Raw genomic sequence first — 26,037 nt, 5'->3', positions numbered from 1 at the left:
GAAATAAATAAATGATGTGATTAAATATTAGCACTAAAGCAGAGCTCCAGCAGGATAGGTATGTATGAAATGCAAATGTGAGCATAGGAAAATAATTCCTCTTTTTTAACTATAAATGCTTGTTTTCAGCAGGGAAAATGATATTTTCTTATAACATTTTACAAGCCATCATGTCCCCAGCAAGGATTAACATTTGGCATCGAAGTACTGATCTGGCAAAGAGCTCTCAGTAATGGAAGCTTTTTTACAACCGACTCTGTATTTCAAGTCTTGACTGACTTGACCTCTGCCCATTGCTAATCCTTCACTTTCTTGCCAATAGAAAAGCACATCTTGAGGGTGGGATGGCACCAAAATACACAGCACAGAGCATGGCTGGACTTCAGAGGTGAAACGAGAGCCACATAGGGAAAAAACACCAGATGAAGTACATGGAAGGGTTCCTTAACAACTAGTAGTGCATTAAATGCTGGCTCCAATATGGATGGAAAAGACTTTTTCCCAGTCTTGCCCATGCAATGCATCTGTTTCTTCATGGAGTATATTCTTTTGTCTGGGTATTGGCTTCTGTTATAGCTGTGCATAGGAACCCTAACTCCAATAAGTCTTGTCGTGCCTGGCTGTACAAAAACACTGTGGGCTCGTCTACACTGGCCCCTTTTCCGGAAGGGCCATGTAAATTTCATGAGTCGTAGTAGGGAAATGCGCGGGGGATTTAAATATCCCCCGCGGCATTTAAATAAAAATGTCCGCCGCTTTTTTCCGGCTTTTAAAAAAGCCGGAAAAGAGCGTCTACACTGGCCCCGATCCTCCGGAAAAAGCGCCCTTTTCCGGAGGCTCTTATTCCTACTTCAAAGTTCAAAGCGGCGGACATTTTTATTTAAATGCCGCGGGGGATATTTAAATCCCCCGCGGATTTCCCTACTACGATAGGTGAAATTAACATGCCCCTTCCGGAAAAGGGGCCAGTGTAGACATAGCCTGTGAGACAGTCTCTGCCCCAAAGAGCTTCCAGCCAAAGTAGATAATGCAGAAAAATGAAGGATTGTGATCCCATTTTCCAGGTGATGAACTCAGGCACAAACAACACTTGCCCAAGGTTACCTAGCGACAAAGCTTGGAGATGAAACCAGATTTTCCAAGGGCCAATCCGATGGCTGAACTAAAAGCCCAAAGTAGTGGATTTCTACTGCGTTCATGGAGCTAAATAGTCATGCCAGTAAAATTCTAATTATTTTTCGTTCTGACAGTCTGCCCTGTGATATATGCTAGCTGTTCAGAGAGGGCACATCTAAACAGCAGCGCTAAACTCAAAATAAGCTATGCAACTTGAGCTACGCTAATTGCGTAGCTTAATTCGAAATAGCGTATTTTGACATTTGGTGCTGTCTACACAACCGTTATTTCGAAACAGAGCACTCTTCCCCTGACTTCCCTTCCACCTCATACAATGAGGGTTACAGGAGTCAGAGTAAGAAGCCTGTTATTTTGAAATAACGAGCTTGCTGTATAGATGCACTCTACATTATTTCGGAATAACTGATGTTATTCTTAAATAACATTAGCGTGTAGACATAGCTGTTTTGACAGAAGCTAGTCATCCTAACCCTGGCAACCTGACATTTTAATGCCTTGGTGCCTGTAGTTTTAATACTGTCCCTTATTTGTGGACATCTGTCTAAAATGTCATCGCTTCCTTTATAAATAGTAAATGGCCAATGCCAGAACATTGCCCTATTGCTACTGTAAAATGCAGTTCCAAGACTGAAACTGCATCTCACGAACACTCTTTGCAACTATGAGAGCAGGGTGGTGACTCCAAACCACTTTGGAGTCCTACAGATATAAGCAAATAATCTTACGGGGTAGAGAGGGATCAAACAGGTGTGGAAAAAACATAGCTTTTTCTGAATCACATGCTCTACACCAGAGATTACAAGGGGGAAATGGCATGAGGGCCACTTTGTCTTGTAGTCTCAGAGGGGTAGCTGTGTTAGTCTGTAACTTAAAAAAAAACTTAAAAAACAATGTGTGGTCCTATAGTACCTAAGGCTATGTCTAGAGTACATGGCTCCGTCAGAGTCATGTAAAATAGTTTATTCGGCATAGGCAAAGAAGCGGGGATTTAAATAATCCCTGCTTCATTCAAATAAACATGGCCGCCGCACTGTGCCGACGATCAGCTGATCTGGCACAGCGGGGCAGTCTAGACACACCGCGGTCAACAAGGGAAGCCTTTGTCAACCACTCCAGCAAACCTTGTTTCACGAGGCATACCGGAATGGTTGACAAAGGCTTCCCTTGTTGACCGCGGTGTGTCTAAACTGCCCTGCTGTGCCGGATCAGCTGATCGTCGGCACAGCATGGCGACCATGTTTATTTTAATGAAGCGGGGATTACTTATATCCCCGCTTCCTTGCCTATGCCGAATAAACTATTTTACATGGCTCCGTCAACGGAGCCATGTAATCTAGACATAGCCTAAGAGACTAACAAAGGAGCCATGTAATCTAGACATAGCCTAAGAGACTAACAAAGGAGCCATGTAATCTAGACATAGCCTAAGAGACTAGCAAAGAAATGGGCTATGCCCACAAAAGCTCATGATATCATCTACATATTTTGTTAGTCTTTAAATTGCTACCAGACTGTTGGTTGTTTTTTAAGTTTTTCCTGTTACAGGATAACTCGGCTACCCCTCTGAAGCTAAAAAATATAAAGAGTATCATGAGCTTTCGTAGGCAGAACCCTCTTCTTCAGAGAAGTGGAGCAAAATGCACAGAAACCCCAAAATGTAATCATGCAGAGATCCTAAGTGGGGGGGGGGAAATGTCCATTAGCCAGCTAAGCTTGATCTAAAGCTGCTTTTGATCAATAGAGCAACCTCTGGCCAGACCAAAAGCATCAGAGAACAGGGCCCAAAGCAGTTCAAGTCATTACTGTAGAACGTTATAGTATTATGTGTAATAACGAATGGTAAAAAGAAAATGAACCATAAAGACTGTAAACATTTAGAATCAGATTCCCCAGCCAGCCTCATCATGTAGCTGTAAAAATGCACCACAGAATAGGCAAACAACCTTTGCAAATTTTGGGGGCAGCCTGGAGGTGAACGTTGCCTGTGCATGTAATGATAGAATACACGGACTTAAATGGATTTCAGAATAATACATTACGTATCAAGTCTTTAATTGACACAATATTTTTAGGGGGAGCCACTTACATGTAGGATCTATACACATTATTTACAATTTCAGCAATAACAGTTAATGCACTGTGACAAAGTATATTGTTTCCAGCTTGTTATCCATTCATAACAAGGTCACTCTATTACCATTATTTTTGTGAATGTAGCTGTTACCTTGAGGCAAAAAGTTAATTGTAAATTACACAGGGAGGCTCACTGAGGGTTTTTAAAGAAACACGAGAAAACACTACTCATTGTAAGTAAGGTAACACCGCCATTTTATGAAACATTTCCGTTTAGAAGCGGAGTCATTCAGGCATATGCTTGTCAAATGCACCTTCAGATTTTTAGGGTACATCTACACAGCAACACTATTTTGAAATAACTTAGTCTGCATCTATACAGCAGGCAGTTATTTCGAAATAATGTTGAATTACTGTCAAGCTGGAGGACTTCTTACTCCCACTCCTGTAACCCTCATTGTACGAGGAATAAGGGAAGTCAGAGGAAGAGAGTTCTATTTCGAAATAAGTGCTGTGTAGATGCTCCCAATTTTGAAATTAGCTATTTCGAAATAATCTACATAATAATTGGCGTAGTTCAATTTGCCTAGCTTATTTCGAGTTAAGCCCTGCTGTGTAGACGCACCCTTAGAGAACTTCCTATAGGACAGAACAATCCAGTCTATATTTAGAAATACTTTAGCTAAAAGGAAATGGGCTTTCATCATTTTTCTCACTGTGTTTGGGCCAGAACACATTCCTCTCCCACCACCAAAGACATAGACAAAACTCTAAAGGCCAAACTGTGACGTTCCCTCAAACCCTGAGTGGATTCGACCAGTGTTACTCAGACTCAGAACATCTTAACTAGTAAGGTACCTAACTCCCAACTGATTTCAGTGGGAGTTAGACACCTAAATACCTTTGAGGAACTGGGCTTGAGCACATTTTGGTGACTGATCTTACCAGAGTGCTGGATAACAGTGCAGCAATATGAATTAACATGCAGCTCCTAATACCTGCTTCCTCCTTGAGCCATGGGAGAAATAGACTATGTACCTGCCCTCAAAGCAACTTACTTCTTCCTTCAGACCAGTTCAGCTACATGGGCCAGCACATAGAGGGACAATACAGGGCTCCATCCGCTAGTTCAGGAGGCAAAGTAATTGCCCTGGAGCAGTGGTTCTCCCTCCCACATACATCAGACATGGTTTTCCTTATGCCCTTTTAGTCCCCAATGCAGACCATAAGGTGGGTTATCCATTATTTTAACAGGTGCAGGCCCAATGTTAATTATCAGAGGTGAGTTAGAGATCTTCTTTTATGAGTATGCACAGAAAATATGCAAAGCGCCATACATACTTCCCTCCCATACCCACTCACGTGGCCAGTCCGAGGACAAAACACAATAGCAGACTCCTCAAGCATGAGCCTCCCTGTCTTCTCAAGTAATGTGTGAGCCAACTGATGTCCTTGTTCATACCATTTACATAAGAATTAAACTTGTAAATTAAATTAAGTTATGGCTGACCTTGAACAACGTTTCCTCAGCTCCCTCTTCCCCTAGCACCCTTACTCTACATCGATGACATCTCCATATTATGGACCCACGGGAAAGAGACCCTTGAAGAATTTCACAAGGATTTCAACAACTTCCACCCCACCATCAACCTCAGCCTGGATCAGTCCACATGAGAAATCCACTTCCTTCACACTACAGTACAATTAAATAATGGACAAATTTCCACCAAATATACCAGAAACCTACCAACCGCTACACTTACCTTCATGCCTCTAGCTTCCATCCCAGACACATTTCTCAATCTATTGTATACAGCCAAGCCCTAAGATACAATCATATTTGCTCCAAACCTACAGACACAGACAAACACTTACAGGATCTATATAGAGCATTCATAAAACTGAAATACCCACCTGGAGAAGTGAAAAAACAGATCGATGTTTTGGGGCCACTGGGTCAGGGCAGTGAGGGTATGTCTAGACTGCATCTCTCTGTTGACAGAGGGATGCAGATTAGGCAGGTCAACATTGCAAATGAGGCAGGGATTTAAATATCCTGCGCCTACTTTGCATAAAAATGGCTGCCGCATTTTACAGACTCAGCACTTTGTCGGCAAAAAGTGGCAGTCTTGAGGGGGATCTGTCGAGAAAGAAACCCTTTTTTGACAGATCCCTTATGCCTCCATATTTTTATGCATAAGGAGGCATAAGGGATCTGTCAAAAAAACCTTCTTTCTCGACAGATCCCCCTCAAGATTGCCACTTTTTGCCGACAAAGTACTGAGTCGGCAAAACACAGTGGCCATTTTTGTGCAAATTAGGCATGAGATATTTAAATCCCTGACTCATTTGCAATGTTGACCTGCCTAATCTGCATCCCTCTGTCAACAGAGGGATGCAGTCTAGACATACCCTCACTGTCCCAACCCAGTGCCCCCAAAACATGAGCCAGCAAGCCACTGGCAGCCAGCCCTCCACCACTCCCCAGGAGCAGTCTGCCAGCTCCCAGGAGCCTGCCAGGAGCCGGAGAAGATGGGCGCCTTCCTGGTCCAGAGTGGAGATCATGGACCTTATTCAGGTTTGGGGGGGATCCCCCAATGTCCATTATGCACTAGGCAGAGGAACATGGCTGTATATGGCAGGATAGCTGCAAGCCTGGCCTCCAAAGGCCACATTCGAAACCAGGCACAGGTTTACATGAAAATCAAGTTGGTCAGCAAGACCCCCAACCCTGGGCCCTGAGCTTCTCCTCCTCCTTCTTCCCCTTGCTTCCCCCTTCCAGCTCCCTCCTCCCAGGTTTCCCTCTCCCTTCTCTCACCCTCTCTTCCCCCCTCTCCCACCTCCTCTCCCCAGTCTCACCAGAGTTTCATTCCCCCCACCCCAATTTTGTTAAATAAAGAGAGTTTGTGTTCATGAAAATATGTGTATTTTATTTGACATTAGGGAGGGGTAAGTGGAAGGATGTGAGGGAGGAATGAGGCACAAGCCCCCAGTGGGGCAGACCAGGGAGGCTCTTAGTGCTCCTTAGAGTGGAAGCTCTCCAGCAGGGCCTCCTGGATACTGACAGCCCCTCGATGGACCTCCTGGATGGCAACCTGCAGAAAATGCAGCCAGGCTCACAGCAACGTGTCCAAGAGAAGCACCAGAGCCAAGAGGCAGCTCTGGCTCCATGTTTCAGAGTGCTGTGGTGTCCCGAGTGAGGGCAACCAGAACACGCAGAGACAAAATGCTTTGCTGTCCCTCATCGAGGTAGGCAAGCAAGCAGGGAAAGCTGAGAACTGGCTGTCCGGGGGGGGTCCCTTTAAACTTAGGCCTCAGATAGACTCAGGCAGCAGCCACACAAAGTAACTCCTGACCTGATGCCCTGCTGGACCTGGTTCTGGGCAGCCTTAAATGCGATTCAGCGTCCACTCACTGTGGCCGTGCTATTTCAAAATTCATGGTGTGTGTAAACACGTTATTTTGAAATAACTTATTTTGAATTAACTATTTCTAAATAAGATATTTTGAAATAACGCTGTAGTGTAGACATATCCTTATAGACTAACTTTTCTACCCCTCTAGCTTATCTACTCACTGTGGGTATGTCTACACTACCACCCTAGTTCGAACTAGGGTGGTAATGTAGTCAACCGGAGTTGCAAATGAAGCCCGGGATTTGAATTTCCCGGCCTTCATTTGCATGTTGCCGGGCGCCGCCATTTTTAAATGTCCGCTAGTTTGGACTCCGTGCCCCGCGGCTACACGCGGCACGAATGAGGAGTACAGGTAGTTCGTAATAGGAAGCCTACTCCGAACTACCTAGTTCGTGCCACGTGTAGCCGCGGGGCACGGAGTCCGAACTAGCGGACATTTAAAAATGGTGGCGCCCGGCAACATGCAAATGAAGCCCGGGAAATTCAAATCCCGGGCTTCATTTGCAACTCCGGTTGACTACATTACCACCCTAGTTCGAACTAAGGTGGTAGTGTAGACATACTCTGTCTCTCTTTCTTCTTCCTCCCCTCCCTTTTTTTTCCTCCTCCTCCCTCCTCCCTCCCTTATTTATTCTTGGATCTGGACTTTGAACACTCCTGTCATCTGAAGAAGTAGGTTGTGCCCACGAAAGCTCAAGATACCATCTACATGTTTTGTTAGTCTTCATGGTGCTACTCGTCTATTTGTTGCTTTTAAAGTTTTCCCTATTTCTTTCTTGTTTAACATCCTAGATCAGATCCCAAGCTTTCCCTTATCTCACAGTCTCAGGCACTTCAAGGAAGTGTAAGGTTTCAGGCCCGGGAAGGGTTAAGTAACATTATTGTTGTGAATTTCCACCATTGGTCATATGTTCAAAATGCACATAGCCTGAGACGTGTGCATTCTTCGTCCAATAACTTGTCCAGTAATGGGTGTATTGATTGCTAATGTCATCATGTTTTAGTATACATAAACCCCCTCACTCTATCATACAGCCGCCAACAATCCAAGAAGTCATTGTTTATTCATTGTAACTCCCAAACTGGCCCATGTCAAATTCTGCTTGAGGCCTTGCTGATAAAAATCAGCAGATGATTGGGCATACACATTCTTAACATGGCTGACCCATGACATCTTAGGGGCAGCAGAGAGCCTGTCATTATGTGTACAATACTCTTCTTTCTTTCTTCTTATCTATCCCCAGATGACTTTGAGATTTTATTAACTCATTAATGACTGAAGATGTTATTTAAAAAATGGGGGACAGGGAAAGAGAATTGTTTGTTTTTGAAGTGGGAATACACATGAGATTGGTTCTAAATAAGGAAAAGGGGGAATTGCATCAAGAGGAGGAGGTAATTAGTTTATCAAAATTACCAATCTGATTGGTTGGCACAAAGTTTTGGGCGGAGGTGAAAAACCACAAAAACTATTAAGCTGTTTGTGAAGCATTTTAAAAAACAGAGATAGATCTGTATATAAAATGAAACATCAAAGACATCTAAATCAGAGATTTCCACTGAAAGTCTGGTGAGTTTTACAAGTTCAAAAGTGATTTTCCAAGTGTTACTTAACCCTAAATGCAAACCTGATGTCAGTGAATATACTTTTGTACTTCTTAAAATTTCAAATTATTTTATGCATGTAAAGCTATCTCTTTTTTGTTTTTTCTCTTTTAAATGAATATATACAGTGAGCATTGAACAGCATGATATATAGCCACACCGTTTTTTTCACTCTGATTTTCACTTTTTAACACTCAGATCCTATTTGCTAATGTAAGTAAATGAGTCACTAATTTACAAAATGTTCATTTTTTTTTAATTTCAGGGTTTTTTGGCAGGCAGGAATTAGAGCTGTTCACAGTTTTATTAAGATATACATTCAGAATGCAATTTTTGAATGTTCTCAACTTTGGCCTAATACTGTTCCCATTAAAATCAATAATAAAATTCCACTGATTTCCATGAGCATGTACTTAGGTCAATACTGTGCATTTTTAAAAAATCCCATCCATAATTCCTAAGTCTTGTTTGAGACAACCATATAGACTGACAGTTTTCTGGAAACCAATATTCACAGAACAAAGAAAGTTTTATTCTCCTACACTTCAAATTTGAGTATGTTTATTATAAATTAAATGGTTGACTTGAAAACACACACACACACACACACACACACACACTGCTTTTTAGAATTGGTGCTTCAAATATATATTAAAAATACATAATTATTTTATTTTAATGTTTTCCATTTCCAGATAAGTGTTGGTGAACAGTTTGCAATAATAACTATACCTGTTTTTAAAAAGAAGAATTAAAATGAGCAGATATAGGGTCCCGTAAATGTAAACCTAAAACTGGTGTAAAAAATAGGTACCTAGCTTCTAAACTAAGATTTTTTAATAGGCTTTATATGTCTTTCTAATTTATTTTTTGGGGGGGGAGACATCATCTTCTTGCCAAAAGTATATACACAAAAATACATTCCTCTCTTTCTGTCATTCACTTTCCCCATCTAAGAGATCTGGCCAAGTGTGTGGGTATGTGTAGTGTTAGTACAGGTAGGTAGATTGAAGCATTCCTTTTGCATTTTGGAATGAAAAGATGGAGGTTCCTGGCCATCATTATCTCTTTTGGGAGTTAGATTCAGACCTGGGAGACTAGTCATTCAAACACCTTTTTCTCCTAGCAGCACAAAGTTTCACTCTTGAGGGTTACAGTTTCATGGTCCCAGTGAAACATAACTGTTGTGGGCTGTCATGATCTTGTGTAATGAGGTATCTTGGGCTGGTTTCATAGGGTTCTTTGAAAATGACCCAGGATTCCCCAAGGAACCACTGTGGAGAGTTGGGCATTGGGGTGGTGAGTTCTCTATGGCTGCTGTGTTCTCTGAACCACTAAGAATGGTTTCATTTCTGGGTACAATAACAATACATGGAAGTAACAAATACGTAGGTCCTTGGGACTATGTCCAAAACTGACAGGAGTCAGATATGCAAGCCCTAGATGGAAGGGGACATTTTCTCAGTTGCAGCTATTTGGGGATCTAGAAATGGGAAGTCTGTGTAAATCCTAGTAGTCTGAGGGTGAACACTCATTGGAAGGTAATGTGACAGAGGTGGCAAGTTCTTCTAAATACTTCCCTCTCACTGCAAGCATAATTTAAGGCTTTTCTGAATCCATCTTCACGCACCTGCTCTACAGCTCAGATTGAAGAGACAGTGCTGTTTGCACATGACATGAAGGTGACTTAGAGCTACATGTTATCTGCACAGGGCTGGCCTTTTAGTCCTTGATGTTCCAAAATCTGTCTTCGTATAGATGTTGAGCAGAAGGGGTGAGAGAGATTGAATTCCTAAGGGACTCTACAAGTGAGGGCTACAGAGATAAACCAGCAAGTGCCTGAATGGAGCCTCCGAGGAATGATTTAAAACCATCTTTGCTGGAACTTGCTCACTTTACCACCCCTCTGGAGCAAGGCAAGAGGTTCTACAATTGATCGCATCAAATGCTGCAAAGAGGTCCAGTAATAGGATCATAATATGGCTGTTATGGCCTTTAAAACAATGTCAAACACTACGGCTACGTCTACACTGGCCCCTTTTCCGGAAGGGGCATGTAAATTTCACTAGTCGTCGTAGGGAAATCCGCGGGGGATTTAAATATCCCCCGCGGCATTTAAATAAAAATGTCCGCCGCTTTTTTCCGGCTTTTAAAAAAGCCGGAAAAGAGCGTCTAGACTGGCCCCGATCCTCCGGAAAAAGTGCCCTTTTCCGGAGGGTCTTATTTGAAGTAAGATTTCCCTACGACGACTAGTGAAATTTACATGCCCCTTCCGGAAAAGGGGCCAGTGTAGACGTAGCCTACCTTTATTATTTCTCTCTACTCCAGAGATACCCACCACCACCCTGGTGATGGATCATGATTATTAAATATAATTATGACCCATTTTAATAAGAGAAGAAAGGAGCAGACAATAATTGTAAGAAAAAACAATGTTCTCTCCTCCTAACTCCCCAACAGTTGATCCAGACCGAGCAATGGTCAATTGTCAATATTGGCCAAATACTCTGTTTTTAATATAATGAAACTCCCAGGGACTAGAAACTATGTCTTGTTTTATACTTGAGAGTAAACAATTGGTAACATCTAGACTTGCAAAAGCCTATTTGGGCACCTATTACAAAAACTGAAAATGCATACTTAATGCAAAAAAAATATAGTAACATTAAAATGTTATTTTCTGCTGTCTCAAATCCTGTTAAATTCATGAGCACCTTTACAATATTAAAATTCCCTTCTGGGTTTTGCTTTCGATTTGGTTTAGTTTTTGTCTTTTAGTAAAAAATAATGTTACGTTTTCCTTGCGCTTTGTTGAGTCTATTTAAGCTAAGTTAATGTAGTCATTGGCATCCCTGATATTTGCACTACAGTAGGACGTAGGGCTCTCAGTCAAGGCCTGGAGCCCCATTGTGTAAGGTGTTCTCAAAGAGAAAAGACAGTCCCTGCCTTATAGAACTTATAATAGATGTCTATAAGATGAAGGGCCACAGTTGGATACCAGAAACAGACTAGGAGAGCACAAGGTAACCATGAGATATGTCTAACATATTGGGGAGTGACACATACCTTTTCACTCCTGTCACTTTCTCACACCAAAATCCTAGACTATTGGAAGCTAGAATGGAAACCTATTCTGAATCCTTTGTATCATGAACTGTTACCTTGATGCACTAAAATTTTGGTGAAGCATATGGGTGTCTTGACAATTATAACAGCAAAATGGGATTTTTCAAAAGAAATATGGATTTTGACAGCTAGAGCCTAATTGCTGAGTCTAAAAAATTGCTGGGCTGGTATATTAGACGACTTTCAACATTTTCAAATATCTCACAAAAGAACCTATACCCCTACGACTATCCCAACATAAAATTTCAAGGCAGTTGTTTTCATATACCATGAAAAACCACAACTTGTTTGAGAAAATGAAGTTTCCTCACAGAAATAGATTAAATAAATTGTATTGCTCTTGTAGCCCTTGTAAAATAGCAAAAGTTAAAAAAAAAAAAGACAGATGTGATGTTGATAGATATCCCAGAAATCTCATGTAAAAGTTTGAGGGGAAAAAAATGCACCCTTGCCCTGAAAACATTTGGGGTAATAATAATCACACACTTCTTATTTTTTTAAAAGAGTGAATTTTAATGCCCGTGTTAAAGTGCCAGATTCCTATCTCTGGAGAATAAAGACCTTTATGTACTAAAGAACACATACATCCCAGACAGTAGCAGTGCAAGCATCTGATTTACAATTGTCTCTTTTTAGGCAGCAATGTATTAACTATAGGTTAGCTGGGCCAAAGTGTGAGGAAAATAGTAAAATGAGGGCAACAGTCAAAATAGAGAAGGAGGCAGTGGGAGGAAAGACATGGGTTGCTTTTTAATTTAAAAAAATGCCTTTTTAAAAAATTACATTTGTTATCTTGCTGTAGGTCACTGGATGCTAGTGTCATTGTTTACACACTGTGCCAGCACATACTTGCATGCACCAGAAGTGTTATCCATTTGCCAGATTTAGTGCCTAGTCATCCTACTGATGAGGTCCAGATTTTAATGCCATGCACACAAGTGGAGTGGACTGAGGAGGAATATTTTTAGTTTATGTCCAGGGCAAACACACAGAGTAATACATCCCACCCACCAGAACGAGAAGATATTTGTCTCCCTGCTCATCCAATGCTGGGCTGTCTGCTGAGTCAACTGACAAGGTTGCTAACTAGTGCCGATATTTATAACAATGAGGATGCTTATCCATCCATGAGACCACCTACATATTTTGCATTGGTTTCCCAACTTTGGAAGCTCCTAGTGAATCTTAAACCACTACTAGCTTGTTCCTGTTTAGAAGCACTTTCTCTTTAGGAGACAGGAATCAATACCAAATCAAATCATAATGAAAGAAAGGGATTCTAAAGTAATAATGGTGAAAGGTGTGCAAGCCGGTGGAAAGTACAGTTAAAAAAAAAAAACCTGTGACAAGTCATGATAAATGGGTCGTTATAAAATTCATGTTTAGGCTGCACCAGTCTGGGGATAATGCCATTCGTCATGGCAACACTGGGGCACTAATGAGCCCTCATTGCATATTCATGGTTGTGGCATCGCTCTCTCTCCCTCCCACCATGAACCAATGCCTGGTAAATATCTCCACCTCAAGCTGAAACTCGGCTTAGGCTGCTTTTTTTTTTTATTTGTTATGTTGCAGCAATTACACTGTAAAAGTGCTGCACAAGATTGATTGCTCTGATCTGTAGTTCAATTGTAAATTAGAATACACATCCCCCTAGGGAAACACGGCCCCTATTTGTGATTAAGAAAAAAGCCCCATAATAGACTAATAGCTAAAGTTCTCTCTCTTTTACTTTCAGGCAATTAGCTTGATGAAATGGCCTCTTTTTGTGTACCCTGGAAGTTGTAAACCGATATCATAATGAAGTATATGATGTTTATTCTATTATTTTCACCTTGCCATATATGCAGGAATGCATAAATAATGGCTGCTTTGTCTAGTAAATTTACTGGTTCAGAAGTAAACTATATCTTAAAGAGACAGTGTACGGTTCCCAATGATGTAAATTAAGGTAAGTACTCATGTGTCTTGCTAAGACCCTTATAAAAATTAATGTTCTGCTTAAAATGATTGGAGACCATTTTTGGTCACACATTTAAATAATGCTTAATACTTACATGGTGTTTCCATTTCCAATGAACTTTATAGCCATTACTTAAATAACCCTCCTTAAATAATATCCCTGTGAGATAGGTATTATCCCCATTTTACAGATGATAAAATAAGGGAGGGCAATTCAAAGATCTAGCCGAGGCCACAAAGGATGTCAATAGCACAACAAGGATTGCTTTTCCTTTAGTCCTAAATTCAGACTATCTTAACATGCCTTTTCCCTCATTTATAATATCATCACCTGTGTAGTGTTGGATGATGGTTCCCATGGGCTCTGGTCTTAGTGTGACTCCTAGATGTAATGCTGTTGTTTTCCTTTCTTTTGATGTTCTGCAATGTCATTTTAGCATTGAGGTCACGTAGCGTGCATGGCTATCGCTTCACTTGTTTGTGGGTTGTTTCCCTTATCTCCACAAATCCTGAACTGGAACAGCAGGCTGTGGACTTGGTGTTGCTTCCCCAGTCAGTGACCCTTGGCATGCACTGTCCTTCTGGAAAGTCAGCTCAGGCTGTTAGTCTGAGATGCTGAGTCGTGGTATGGAACCGCATCACCACTGATGACAACACCAGCATCTTAATTCACCAGCTGAATGGCTGTAACGAAAACTGCCATAGAGGTGATGGCTACAGAGCAGCTTGGGCAGCTCCAGTACCACATTTGAAACTGGAGACTCACAAGTTCAGTTACTAGAGCCGTTGATGCTCTTCAACCAAGACAATTTGACACTCTATTTCCATCTTACATAAAAACATGTACATTTCCAGGCTACCTGTATCTCCCATGGATCATGGACAAACCATGAATGTTCAGAAACTAAGCAAAATGTAGTGATACATCTTTTTTTCCAATATTCAGAAAAGACACTGATGTGATGGCCAATGCATCCATGGCCTACTGCCAATCCATGTAAACCAGTGGGGCAACATAAAAATACCATGTCCTCTTTCAATGCATCTACACAGCAGGGCTTACCTTGAAAGAAGATACACAAATTGAGTTATGTCAATTGTGTAGCTTATTTTGAAATAGGGAGCCTCTGCACAGCACTTATTTTGAAATAGAGCACTCCTCCTCCAGCTTCCCTTATTCCTTGAACAATGAGGGTTACAGGAGTAGGAGTAAGAAATCCTCCAGTTTGACAGTAGTTTGACACTATTTCGAAATAACTGCCTGCTGTGTAGACACGGACTAATTCATTTCGGAATAGCGCTAGTTATTTTGAAATAGGGTTGCAATGTAGATGTACCCTTAGACAGCTAGCAGAAAATTAAAGAATGTGCAGCAGGTAGTTCCACATATGTCTGATTAATTCTCTAATCCAAGTAATCTAGACCCGTGTTCTCATCCTTTCCATTCATAAAAACACAAATGTGTCAATTACTGAAACATTGCCTAACTTTCTCATTTCATCTGTATGAAATTTTAGTTTGTACTGATTTTGCTAGTGTTTTTTATATTTGTAAAACTAGACAACTATCTAGATGAGTTGATGCATCTCCTGGAAGACCTCTGTATTCCACTGGTTAAGAACCACTGGTCTGTACAGTTAGGAGTGGAGGAAGAAAGAAAACCTGGGAGCAATTTAAAGTAAGTGCAATAATGCTTTGGATTAAAATACTGACTTTGTACTGCAGAGGACTTGTGACCAATGGGGGAATCTCTCCATCCCTTTCTGTGAAATAGCAATTGAGGTGCTATCTTGGAAAGCAATATAGACAAGGGAGAGGAAGGATAGGTTCAGGTGGTGATAACTGAAGACCTGGATTCAGTTCCCAGCATAGACTTCTTGTGTGGCCTTGGACTACTTGCTTTAATCTCTTTCCTGTGCCTTGGTTGCCCATCTGTAAAATGGGGATAATAGCACTCCCCAGTTTCCTAGAGTATTGTGACAACAAATATATTAAAGATTTGAGAAACTCAGGTATTGGGGCCATATAAGCCGAAAAACCAGTGGCAGACACACATGGGTATATGTGCAACACTGTTGATTCACCTACAGGTTATTAACCTTAAGGTAGTATGAGAAAAGGTTCTATTAGAGAAGACCGCAACACAGTTTAAAATCATTTCATCACACTATACTACCAAATGCAAACTTTAAAAAAATAACACTGGCAGTACATAGACACCATATTTTGTTTAAACTTCTTAATCATTGTCTTCTTGCATGACAGCCTTGGCATTTAAAATATGTTAGGGGTGACACAATCCTTTCACCTGGTGCAGACATATATCACTGGAAGGATGTTCTCATAAACAAAGTGCTGCAGGCTATGATCGTATCATTCTCCTCTTCCTTCTCCTTAGTTCAGTTCAATGACAAACATTTTTTTTCTGTTCTTTGCTCCAGTTTCTGTTCAGGAGATGACTGGTGTTGGAACAGCAGGTGATGTTGCCAGTAAGGATTGATGAACATTGGTGGAGAAGGGAGGGACAATTTGCAGTGTAGTTTGAAATGTTTTATGCGGGGCTTTGGTTCTCCCCAGTGCAATAGCTACTCTTTTACCATTACAAGAAAAAATGTATTCTCATACACATATACACACTTAACTTTTAATATACAGTTTTTTAAAAAATGATCAGGGACTGTCACCAGACATGTCTACCTTGGTATCCCATGCTGACCTAACATGGGACTATAGCCACTCTCTGCCTCAGTTTCCCCTTAAGAATCCTGTAAGACAAAATTCTCCTGCTAGGATGCTACTTAATTACATCCTAAAATAAAGATGAAATACAGTCTCTCCCTAAGGTCTTAGATATGACGCTGCCTTCCTTCTTGGGGTCTGTGGTCTCTCGGCACCTTCCTATAATTGAGACTTGATGGCTTTTTATCAGGCCTATATATTCCTTAGACAGTTGGGAGCCTAGATAGACTTTCTCCCTTTACATTCACTTGTCATAGGTAGCTTAGGCTTGAACTCCCTTCAAAGGGGCCAGCAACCCCAGGAGGGGGATATAAAATCAGTGACAATGTTTCAAGGAAATTCTTGCATTATTAGCATGGTTCAGTTGAGTAAGTAAGTAGAGTGTCCAATTTGAGGTGGTTTGTAGACACAAAGCATGTGGATAATCTGGACAAAACTGGAGGTAATAGGACAGAAGAGAAATACCACAGTTCAGTGAGTTTTAATGTATTGGTAGGTAAACACTAGCAGCTATTTGAAACACATCATTTCATGGCTAGAGCTGTGTATAATCCTCTGTGCTTTGTGACAATTTGTGAAGCAGGCCCAACTTTCCCCCATCTCACCCGCAAAACTGGCACATTTTTCTCCTGTAAAACTACCTTCTCAGTTTCTCCAATGATCTTACTAGCTATATGTGACGCTTATAAGTAAGAAACCATGTCACTAGAAGAAAATTACACATTCAGTTCAAGGCTAGAATCACTCCAAATGTCCATTCTTTGGGTATGTCTACATTGCATTCTTCCTTCAAGAGAGGAATGCAAATGCGGACAAGCGAAATGGCAAATGAAGCGCAGATTTGAATTTCCCATACTTTATTTGCATAATTGCGGGCAGCCGCTTTTCCAAAATAGCGTATTAAGGGGAAAACAAAGGCGGTCCACGCAGCGTTATTTCAAGAAAATGCCCTTCCTTTGAAATAACCCTTAAACTTCATTTTTTAAGGAGTAAGGGTTATTTTGAAGGAAGGGTGTTTTTTTTTTAAATAACCACGCATGGACCGTGTTTGTTTTCTCGAAATACGCTATTTCGGAATAGCAGCCATCCGCGATTATGCAAATGAAGCACGGGAAATTCAAATCTGCGCTTCATTTGCAAACTCGCTTGTCTGTATTTGCATTCCTCTCTCGAAGGAGGAATGCAATGCAGACATACCCTTTCAGGTTTGTGTTTTCCATGAAAATGCTGTTTTCCCCAATATTTTTATTAATGAGCATGCCATCATATTTTACATTAGCCATCTTCTATCATACAAATCAATAATAATCAGCACATCACAGTGCTTGAGATGAAGTAGTTGCGATTTTGTCACATGATTTAAATTATGGTGTTCCTCGTGATTCGTTATGGATTACACCTACTCCAGGTGTCTCTCTTTCTTAGTGGAAAATATGCTGTTTGAGCCAGTCAGACAAAATCTTGTGGCTCCTTTCAAATATTTAATTTGAAATACTTCTATAAGTGTCCAGCATTGGAACTGATTTCTTCCAGCAGTTGACACTAACGAAACTTTACACTGTTTATCATTCTATCTTATTGCTGTGCCCTCTTGAACTTCTGAACATCTTTTGTGTTGTGATATGGTCCTAGTGTTTTATTATCCTGGAGGCCTGTACTTGTGTGAGCAGGGTACTTATGAGGCCAGTACTCAAAAGAGGGATACTGAAGTCAATGGCAGTCTTTGCAGTGATGCCAAGTGACTTTTACATCAGGCTTTGCACAGGTTGGGAACTGTTTCTTTTCCAAAGTGTGAAATTCTTAATAAACTTGACTTTTATTGGTAGTATACTATGTAACAAGGGAAACATATCTCTGGTCTTTCCCAGAGGGTTTTCTTCTGTTTTGTCATAGCATCAAGCCATTCATCACAAAAGGAAGAAACCCAGGAGAGGAGTATCTATGTTCTGCTGAGAAAATAACATTTCTCTAGAAGAAGTACCAATTATCAAGGTCAATAATCAAAGATGGCAGTGAAGAGTCAGAATGCACAGCCAAAGTATAATTTGTTCAGTACTGAGCATCTCAGAGATAGACAGTTCTACCTTCATACTTCAGAGAACTGCTGCCCATACATGTAAGGCTAATTTATCATTTGAACAAGACAGTCATGTTGGTATTTGTCAGAAACACAGTATAGGGCAGAGTATCTACAGAGGAAGATGTTGAATTTGGAGAGGAGAATCCCTTTGATGTGTAACTTCATTTGGAAATAATAGAATCAGAGAAATGTGGAAGGGTCCTCAAAAGGCCAGCAAGTTCAGGCCCTGCACTGATGCAGGACCATGTGAATGTATGCTCTCCCTGGCAGGTTTTTGTCCAACCTCTTCTAAAAACCTCCAATGATGGGTCCCACAATCTGCCTTGGAAGTCTATTCCAGAACTTAATTGCCTGTAGAGTGGGAATTTTTCCCCTAATGACTAATCTAAGTCTCCCTTGCTGCAGATTAAATTCATTAGTTCTTGTCCTACCTCTAGTGAACATGGAGAACAATTGACCACCATCCTATATAATAGCCTTTATCACAGCTGAACACTATCATCAGGTCCTCCCTCTATCTTCTTTTCTCTAAAAAAGAAAACAGGTCAGTCTTTTAAACCTTTCCTCATAGTCCAAGTTTTCTAAATCTATTGTCATTTTTGTTTGTTTTCTTCTGGGTTTGCTCCACTTTATCCACATCTTTATTGGATATTGTGGCACCCAGAACTAGACACAGTACTCCAGCTAAGACCTAACCAGTGCCGAATAGAGCTAGACAGCCAGACCTCTACTGTCTTTCTTATGGCACTCCTGTTAACACACCTCAGAATATTATTTTCTTTTCCCACTGTTGCATCACATTATTGAGTCCTGTTCAATTTCTGATACATTATTACCCCCAGATCCTTTTTAGCAGTACTACCACCTAGCCCATAATTCCCCATTGTGTAGTTACAGGTTTGATTTTTTACTTCTCAGGGGAAGTACTTTGCACTTTTCCTTCTTGAATTTCATCTTGTTGACTTGTGACCACATTTTCCCATTTGTCAAGGTTCCTTGGAGTTAAGTGAACTAGAAATCCATGGTTACATCTAGACTGCATCCCTCTGTCGACAGAGAGATGCAAATTAAGCACATTGAAATTGCTAATGAAGCCGAGATTTAAATATCCTGTGCTACATTCGCATAAGCATGACCTCGCTTTTTTTGAAATGGAGTTTTTTGGGGAAAAAAAGGCAGTCTAGACGTGGATCTGTCAAAAATAAACCCTTTTCTGACCCTGTTTGTTTGTTTGTTTTTTGGGGGGGTAGCAGATCAGCTAAAATATGTGATTTGTTTTGTTCAGGATTGATCAGGAATATTAAAAATAAACAGGACAAACCAAAATTGTAGCTGCCAACTTTTCTAGTGATAGAAATAAACCTTTTCTGAAAGTTAGTTTCTTACAAGAAAATTATCCCAAAGATACAAATATCCTGAAGATCAAGAAGCTCTTTAAAATCTTCCAGTAGTAGAATCATGTAATTAGAGTCATGCTCCACATGCATTAAAGGCTTAAAACATTAATTGATCACTATAATGGAAGCTATTTTTAATTTGTTTATTTAATTTGCATTTACATGACACTGGATATGTTATGGATAGCTGACTCTATGAAAGCTATGCAGCTTACAGAGATATACAGTTTAATAGTGTGTGTAATTCTCTGAGATCTAAGTCAGGATCCAACATAGCCCTTACTTAACCTATCTGACTGTATTTTGGTTGATTTGCTTTCAAGTCTGTTGTGAATAGAAATTCTTTGTTCATTTAGTATTTTACCTTAAAGAGTTGTGGAGGAGAAGAGAATAGCTTAGGGGGAAAACATTAAATGAACCATAAAATAAGCCCATAAAAGTAACTCAATCAACAAAATAAAATCCGTTATAACACATGAAGTTGTTATAGGTTATATCAGATGTTATGGTCCTGATCCAAATGCCCAGTGACCACAGTGGTTCTCTAGATGCTTTAGAAAGATTGCTCTCCCAAATGTGGAAACAATTAGAAAGACATTAATAACTCATTAGCAAACATTCCATAATGAATTTCTCATTTCTGGGCCAATGCTACTAGTAAAACATAGCTGCATATTTTAGCTCTTTAGCTTATGTATTTTCTATTGGACATTAACCTCCATTGCTGTTCCTATAAAAGTGCCTTAAACTAAGTATCTGTGACTGGTCCTCTTGAGAAAGGTGATTCATGAAGATCTTTATTCACATACCTGCCAGGAAGATGTAAATTGCTCCTCCAAATTAATAAGAAATCCTGGCTAACACAACTAGCAGGTCACAAAATCTAAGGTCTACTGGAATCAATGGGAAAATTCCTGTTGACTTCATTGGGCTTTGGATAAGAAACCACCTAAATGGATTTTAACAAGCATGTAATGGATCAAGTGGAAAGTACACCATTAGTCAAGTGGAATATTTTTAATGTCATTCTTTAAAATTCCTGTATATACAGTATTGACCTGACCCAACTGTTATGAAAATTGATGGAAAGATTATCACTGATTTCAGTGGGCATAGGATTGTGTCTTAAATTTTAAGATTAATTCCAAAGATTAGACATGTCTTTACATGTTCAACAAATCACTATTATGCACACGAAACATATGCAATTTAATCAAGGATGTCTATTAAGATAGCCTGTGACACAATGGTGATTAACATTACTGTGAAATGTATGTATTAGATAGCACTATGGAAGGAATTAGGGATACTAACTGGCATTATACTTTAAAGTCTGTGACCAAACACATGGAGAAACAAGTTTTGTCCCCAACAGGAGGGAAAGCAGCTATCTACCTTTCTTCAATATAAATTATACATTTTAGAAGCAAAACAATGGAAGCCGTATTTAGCTACGAATCCAAAGAAGGATGGGAAAGTCACAGAAAAGGAAGAACAACAGGAATCCATGCTCACTGACAAGGAAGAAAACCGGGTACCTCAGGAAGCTGTTGCCATGCTCAGTCTTAAAATGCTAGAATCATAGGACTGGAAGGCTACATCTACACTCCACAGTTATTTCGGAATAAGCTATTCCGGAATAGTTATTTCAAAATAGCTTATTTAAATAGAATGTCTACACTGCAGGGAAGCCTCAAAATTAATCCAAGTCAAGCTTCCCTATGTAGATGTACTATCTTAATTTAGAGCCCTAGGGGGAATAACTTAGAATGGCCCTAGAGAGGGGCTTTTTCAAAATAGCAGAAGTGGAGCAGCTACCCAGCCCCTATTCCGAAATAATTATTTCAGAATAGTAATAGAAATGTGTCATGTTAGTCTGGTGTAGCTGAAGCAAAATGCAGTGCTACATAGTCCTGCATTTTATTTCAGAATAGGCATTAATCTTCGTAGAATGAGGTTTACAGAAGTCGGACTAAGCCATCCATTATTTCAAAATAACGGAATTGCTGTGTAGACACTCGCATAGTTATTTCGGAATAACAGTCGTCATTCCAAAATAACTTTGCTGTGTAGACACACCCGAAGGGACCTTACGACATCGTATAGTCCAGTCCCCTACACTTATGGCAGGACTAAGTATTATCTAGACCATCACAGACAGGTATTTGTCTAATCTATTCTTAAAAATCTCCAGTGATACTGACAGTAGCGAAGCTCTCACTTGCCAAGACTGAGAGAGGTAACATGGCTAGTTACAATTTTAGGAACCTCAGCAGATTGGCAGACAATTTGGAGGAAATTTGGGATGGCAAAGATGTTGAAGTCACTCTGGAAAAAAAAGTAGGCAGTTGGTGGAAGCCACAGGATAACCTGCATGCTTGTATATGGGCTTTTGGTGTCCAGGCCTTGAGCATGTAAGTTTCCCTGAATGACAGAGCCCTGTGTCAGTCTGGGTTGAATCCCAAAACATCACAGTCAGAATGGGGGGGGGGGGGGCGTATGTTATATTTTCTTCAGTGTTGATCAACCTTGAACTTGTATTTCATCATGGAGAACCATTCTTGGTATAGAAAAAGGACAGTGACTTAAATGGAAATGAAAAACATTTAGATACATGAAAATCTATTGGGGAGAAATATTGTTTTCAATGAGAGATTCAAACACTTCAAACTTGAGACAGATATGAAATAGTAATTTCATAGGAAAAATCTACTCTCTTTCAAAGCTTTAGTAACCTGAATATTATCTAAATGTGATGATTTTTACATATGGCTTCAAAAATGACCAGATCTGAACAACTATTGATATTGTCTCACCAGAGATAGATGTGACAGACAAAATGCATGAATGTACATCCACAAGCACATCCCTTTCCTAAATATTAGTTTGACTGGCAGTCTGGAAAATATTAGTGTCTTATGAATTAAACAAAAGGTAAGTAGACCAATCATGAACTTTATGCATCTTTTGGCAGAAGCTACAATTTATGTGAGCTCTCTGTTTCTTCTAATTATACAGAATTGCAAATGGAAGTCTAACCAAAGCACAGACTCCAAAAATTTTGTCTTTCTTAAAAATTCCGGACACATGTTTAGATAATTCCCAAGCCTAAATACTCTGGATTCTCTCATCCTTAAAAAATCAACATAATTCTTCCTTTCTTTTCCTTTTCTTTCTGTTGATTTATCATGTCCATATTTCAGCCTAAGAAAGAAAATGTAATTTCTATGACTCAGTAAGTGTTAGTCAGGAAAGAGTCTGATGAAACTCAGGAATTAGTCTGATGAACCGTCAGAAATTTTTACACTGAATTTGTAATGTAAATTACAGAGGATGACACTCTGAATTCAATAGTCCCATGAAAATCCTGTCCAAACCACATTGATTGCCAAAGAGATATATAACTCCCATAACATTCCAACCTAATGTTTCTTTTGCAATTTTAAACTTTTCTTTCTGTTGAGAGTGGCTGCTTCTATTTCCCAAAATGGGAAATATGTTTCTTCCTACCCTTTTAAAAGTCTTTCTAAAGAGTATTGGAAATCTGATCTCTTTGCATCTTACGTCATATCTTTAACAGATTCTCCAAGGAGATGCATGTTTGAAGTAGAACAATCTCAGTGCTGGGAATCCGATGTGATAATACAAAAATGTTCCAAAGTATGCATTCTGTCTGTGACTTTCCCCAGTGTGCAATGCCTTAAGTTCTGACACTGGATTTTTTTTTAACAATTTGTCTAGAATAAACTCACTGGATAAGATGCAAGCTCTGAGTTACACTCAAACAAAACTGCAGGGTCTCAGGCTAAAAACTTTAGGCTATATCGGAATATTTTATCTTGAAAGAAATTGAATCAAAACCACTATTGGCGTTAATGGTAAGCATACTGAATGGACATTCCTGTTTAGTCTCAAGAAAAAGCAACACATAATATAAACCTGAGGCAGTAAAGTCTGTTAAAAAGGATGGAAAGGATATTGCTTTGGGATATTTGAAAAGTACCAAAAAGGATGGAAAGGATATTGCTTTGGGATATTTGAAAAGTACCAAAATCGCTGATGGCATCAAGGGACCTGATCCACGGGTGTAATTAATCAGCATAGTTCTACTGACTTCAGTGAAGTTATGCTCAGGGCTGGTGACAGATATCACCAGGTCCTGGACAAGGTGATGGTTCTCAGCTCTAGGCCCCCTGGAAGGGGTGGAGCCTCAAGTGGAAGGGGCAGAGCTAGAGGCAGCCAGCCCTCAGTGCCACCTGGACTGTGACAGATGGCGCTCCAGGAACAATTTAAAGAGCCCAGGGCTCCAGCCATCACTGCAATAGCTGCATTGGTGACCCAAAGCCCCAGGCCCTTTTAAATCACCAAGTCTTGGGGCAACTTCTCCCTTTACCCCTCCCACTTCTGGTGGCAGCCCTGGTTATGCTAAACTATAGTATTTGAAAACTCGCCCCATAAATTTGGATGGTGAATTTGCACTTCAAACACTGTGTTCTGTTTAGATTATTTTATACCTATAACCCCAAAACAACAACATATGAGATACAGGAAAGAGCCACAGACAAACAACTAAAAAAGACTTCTGGCTTTGTGGCTCGAGGCTGAAAATCAATGTATCTAGAAATTAAGAAGCTGAAGATGATTTAGTCCTGAACAAAGAAGAGATGTAATAGAACTATGCAACATGATCGATTGTTGAACACTGATTGGATGGATCACTTCAAAATTTCAGAACAGCTGGAAACTTGCAAAATTATATGGGCATATATTTAAAATGAATAGCCAAGATCAGTTAAAAAAAACATATCAGCATATGAACAACCTGTAGGATTCACTGGGAGATTGAGGACAATTATTGTGGGAGATTATTGAAGAGAATAGTTGTTTAGAGATGTTCAAGGAAGGTTTGAGTATGTATATAAGTAGCATATCGCTGTCTAGATTTAAAAATTTACATAGATATCAGATTTGATCATTTGCAGCATACGTTTTTCCAGCATTGAGTTAGCGCTAAAGGTATTTTTACACAGCGAAGTTATTTCGGGATACCAGAGGTATCTTGAAATATAGCAGATGTGCTATTTCACCATCCCTGTAAACCTCATTCTATGAGGAGTAAGGGATGGCTCAAAATAGCACTTTATTTTGGAATTTAGTACTGTGTAGACAGTGCCAAATGTCGAGACTCGAAATAAGTGTAGACACAGTCTAAATGTGTTCCTCGGTGAACCACAATTGCATAATTCATCCTGCTATGTTACAAAGTCCAGAAGAAGTTCCTTCCCAGGGATAAAATACTGGTATTAATGGGTATTTAATCTAGTAGAGACAATCATAACAAGAACCAGTGGCTAGAAGTTATATCCAGACAAATGTATATTAGGAACAAGGCATACATTTTTACCTGTGGGGGAATAAACTACCAAGGGAAATCATGGATTCTTCATTCTCATGAAAGTCTTCAGATCAAAACTGGATGCTTTGCTGGAAGGATATGCGCCGTGATGGAATTCTCTGGCCTGTGTTATACACATCAGACTAGATGAGCTGATAGTCCCTTCAGACCTTAAACTCTATTAATCTAGGTGTTCCCAGAAAAGAGCCACAAATATTGGTAACTTCCAGAGTCATGTTAACAAATTAGATCAGTCAGTGGCCTTTCCAGGGTAGCTCTTCTTACTGTATGTTTTTAAAATATGAATCATTTGAATTTATATCCTCCTCTATTGTGCTATGAGACATCTTAACCCCCTTAAAAATTGTAATGTACACACACCACTAGAGTATATAGTGGCAAAACAGTACATGTGGTGGAATAATAAAGTACTGCATATAGTCAGGAAGAATTAGCTGTCATTATGGTAGATGTTCATATATCAGAAAATTCCAGCAAAATATAGCATTTCCACAATTAAATCAAAACTTAATCCACCAAAAGTATGTACAGTTAAATTAAACATAAGCAGATAAAATCAGTGTTCATATTTTTGTCCCTATTCAGATAGAGATATCCAAAATTAAAGTAAATTAACTAGGTTATTAAAATCCACTTTGCTTGATCTTGATTTTAGATTTAAACAATATTTTAGCAAATACAGGCAGTTAAGGTTTATTTTACTGCAAATACAGGCAGTAAAACCAGATAACTGAAAACTGAGGCAATTCTGTTTGACCTGGATTTGATAATACTGACAAGTACTTCCATTTTTGCAAGCAGAATTAGACCGTATTCTTTGCATTACACTAGCATTTAGTAATCCTATCTCAGAATGGCCTTCTGCTAGGCACAGTTAAAAGTCAAAGATGACCTGGCCCTAAGGAACTTGCAATCTAAATAGATATAACATGCGCATAATAGGGTAAAGATACCTGCATGAATTAGGAGCACAGCGACACTGATTCTTAACTCACTTGGGCTACGTCTAGACTGGCATGATTTTCCGGAAATGCTTTTAACGGAAAAGTTTTCCATTAAAAGCATTTTCGGAAAAAAGCGTCTAGA

The 26,037-nt window shown here is 39.8% G+C and overlaps 1 long non-coding RNA gene across 13 annotated transcripts in view; it reads right to left on the bottom strand.

Moving 5' to 3' along the window:
* Nucleotides 1-26,037, bottom strand: part of LOC102451360 (uncharacterized) — a 156,913-nt gene that overhangs the window by 91,286 nt on the left and 39,590 nt on the right. For 2 of the 13 annotated variants that reach the window (XR_012895711.1, XR_012895710.1), the window contains one exon: nt 20,538-25,054. The exons of 4 other annotated variants lie outside the window; for them this stretch is intronic. This is a non-coding gene — a long non-coding RNA (uncharacterized LOC102451360). 7 more of the 13 variants (XR_001368550.3, XR_012895714.1, XR_012895713.1 and 4 more) reach the window with 7 other exon arrangements.

The sequence above is a fragment of the Pelodiscus sinensis genome, chromosome 14 (assembly GCF_049634645.1).
Source record: "Pelodiscus sinensis isolate JC-2024 chromosome 14, ASM4963464v1, whole genome shotgun sequence".
Lineage (NCBI taxonomy): Eukaryota > Metazoa > Chordata > Testudines > Trionychidae > Pelodiscus > Pelodiscus sinensis.
The sequence above is the reverse complement of the archived record's forward strand: the minus strand, read 5'-3'. Positions and strand labels throughout refer to the sequence as shown.